The sequence below is a fragment of the Atta colombica genome, unplaced genomic scaffold, assembly GCF_001594045.1.
Source record: "Atta colombica isolate Treedump-2 unplaced genomic scaffold, Acol1.0 scaffold9, whole genome shotgun sequence".
Taxonomy (NCBI): domain Eukaryota; kingdom Metazoa; phylum Arthropoda; class Insecta; order Hymenoptera; family Formicidae; genus Atta; species Atta colombica.
The window spans coordinates 181,134-184,808 of NW_017259583.1; positions in this window are offsets into that span (position 1 = coordinate 181,134).

Consider the following 3,675-nt stretch of genomic DNA (forward strand, 5'->3'; position numbering starts at 1 on the left):
TTCTCGGCACGCTGAAGGCGAGAATTATCAATGCCATAAAGAAAGACAAGGAAACCTATTTTTCTTTGTTCAATTCAATGTAAAGAAAAAATTTCCCTATGATTAGCAATCAGCTGTAACAGAACGTGCAGTTCTGGTGATCTAGGTTATGCTCATTTTTCTTCTCGAAGAAATATTATTTCTTTGTGAAACCTGTTGATTTCTTTTTTATATTACTAGGAAAGCTGGTACAGAGCTGGATTTTGCAAATTGATTCTTGAAAATTTTTTAAATAAAATTATGTACATTATGCAGATCTAGATTAGTTACACTCATTTTTCTTTTCGAAGAAATAATATTTCCTTATGAAACCTGTTGGGATTTCTTTTTTGCTGGGAAGATTCGTACAGAGCCAGGTTGCAAATTGATTCTTGAAAATTTTTATTAATAAGTTCATATACACCTCAACTGCACTGTAGTACACATCGAATGAGATATCAGAAAAAATTTTATTTTTCTCTTTTTACAAAAAAAATCGCTCTGAGGAGCCTTTAGGAGCCTTTTCTGAACGAATATCGCAATTAAAACGCAATCCATCCAATATTTTTAGCCGGTATAAAATAATTTCGGTATAAAAATATTCATCTTTGACTAGAGATCCTTAAAAAATAGATTACAGCTCTGTATCATTCGGAATTAAATCTTGGCATTCGGATTGCTCGAAGATCACGTGATCAAGCTAGCTCGCATCTTAGATTTACATTGCCGAACGCACCTAAGAAAGCAGAAGATGCGCTATCCATTACATAAACAAATGCACCCAAAATGATGGGTGCATTCGTTTATACAGTTAAGATTTAAATACAATAGGCACAGACAACAAAGAACAACGAGCCGTCCAATCGAAACTCTGATGTGTAAGTTCGATATTATATTTCAGAGCTCTGATTGGACAGCTCGATATTCCTTGTTCCCTGTGCCTATTGCCTATACCTATTACGTTTATAAGCCTTTACTGCCGCACATATTCGTTTATTATACTTGCGAAGGCAACTCATTCGTTTATGTAGGAATGCATACTATCTGCGCAGCTATTTCGGAAGTCCTCAAGATGCTTTGCTCGCAGTACTGCGTAAATGATAGACAAACTGCGCTGCAGTTGCCTTTGCTTTGAATATCTTGCTGTTCATAAAGAGCTCCGCACAATAAAAAGAACAAAGAACAGAAAACAGAGAGTAATAATTTCAATCTATCAGTATTTCAATCTATCATGTATCGTGAAATATACAGTTTCTAATAGATTGAAATTTTTATTCTCTATTCTCTATTCCCTATTCCTTTTATTATGCGAAGCCCCTAATACCGCCAGCTATAATAGCCGATTGTATTACTAAAAATGAATTTTATTAAAATATTAAAAAATAAAAAAGGTTAAGAACAACTTGTCGAAATCGATCCTACTAAAGTGAAAATAATGTAACGTAAGATATATAATAAAAAAGATATGAAGTTTACTAATTTGTATTTGCGATCAAATTAACTTAAAAATCACACTTTTTAGATAGATTGAAAATATCAACAGGTATAAGAATTATGAATTTTTTATAAATAAATTTTATAATATTTTAGAGCTTATGTAATATTTTCGGATTTTTTATTTAGGCTTAATTTTACAACTCACAGTTAAACTCTTAACCGAGTTTCAACTTATTTTTCATCTCTTTCCAATTCTAGCATTAGAAAAAGATGAGGAATGAGTTGAACTTCAGTTAAGAATTAACCATGAGTTGTGAAAATGGTGTCCTATTTTTTTGAACACACATATATATATAATTTTTGCATATGAAAATGACAATTTCTCGATTGTGATTGATCGATATGATTATATACGAAATTGCTATTTCTGTATGCGATATTTGCTCAAGAATAGGGCGCCTGGGCCTTAATTTTCGATCAGCTCAGCTTTTTCAGATTTTCTATTGGAAGATACGATTCAATACGATATATGAACAGCTATTCATGTAAAGCTCCATTCAGTAAATTTAAGTCATATCAGCAGATAAGAAAGCAGAGGATGCGCTATCCACTGTATAAACGAATGCACTCATCATGCGCATTGTGAAACGAAACGTACCCAGATTACGTACAAAATTAACTCTGTCAACTCGAATATCATTTTATGCTTGATCCTATTCGCATTACATGAAATCTCCAAATATTTTTACACTTAAAATGAAATAAATATATATTTGGTTTTAAAAAGAGAAAAAGCGAAAATGTCGAGTGCAAAAAGTGCAAGCAACGCGAACAGACTTCTTGTTAGTCACCGAATATTGAATAAAGATGAAAGATGCTTGGAGTTAAAGTCAAGTTTTGGAATGCACCCCAGTGCATTACATTGTAGCTGTGTTTCAAAATTCACTGCCAGTGCTGAAAATCTATAGTTAAGCCGATTTTACATTAATTGCAAGCTGATCGCAAGTTTGTTGCAACAGCTAATCTGAAGTTTGCATTTTGAAATCAATACTTCATATTGACTGCCAATTCGACGCGTTTTTGCATAAAACGAAAGAATCTGGTAGCTAAATGTTGTGCCTAATCCCGCGAAGTGAGATTTAATCGTTAAAGTTGATGACTATTTACAATAGATTAGAAAATCTGTCAGCCACGAAACACTGTGACAACGATGTGAGCATATACTACGGTCACATAATACTGCGTCAAATGAGCATAATTTCATTGAAATTGAAGGCGAGAAACGTCTAGATAATTATCTAATAATTTATCTCTGTACTCAACATGTTATTCCGCCAGTTTTATTGAAACGTGAACTCCCAATATGTAGCATAATGAGCGCATTGCAGATTTTGCGCAACCAATCATAAATCGTTATTTCAAAAGTAAAGTAAAGATTACAATCATTATGTTAAGATTAATTTCATAAATTTTAACATCTTTAATCATTATTTTCAATGAGAAATGCATTTAATTCTGTACTTAAATATCTGATAATAAAATGAATGACAAATACTGCTCTTCAATATTGCTCTACTATCTTTGAAGTTAGTGGAGACCTGTGCAAGTTGAAATTGAAGTTGTGTTCGTTCTCTTTCTCTCTCTCTCTCTCTCTCTCTCTCTCTCTCTCTCTCTCTCTCTCTCTCTTTCTCACAGATATTATGTAATATGATATTACATTATTGTAATTAATTTTATAATGACATTATTTAGTTTCAATGTTTCTAATAATACCTTAACAGCACAAAGTCGATTCTAAATCGACTCTGAGTCGACTATAGCTTCTAGACATCTGAAAAATGGACATTCATGAGTCGACTTTAAATGACTTGGAGATATCTTTAAGTCATACAATATCCCACTTTAAAGACGACTATAAGTCGACTTTAAGTCAACCATCATACAGACATTCTAGGATGCGTGCATGCGCACCTTGCAATGGCGGAAATATTTAAACCGGGAAAAATCTATCTCTAGGTTATGTTTTTCTTACGGCATTTTCCATTGGGACTGCACCCAGTGTTTCCATAAGAATGTGTTCAAATTTGCACTGCCTCCGTGCAAATATATAATATATAATTTTAACAGTATATACTCTTATAGAAATACTACTGCGTAGTCCCAAAGAAAAATACCATTAGACTATTTATAAAAATTTATTATTTATTATTTATAAAAATT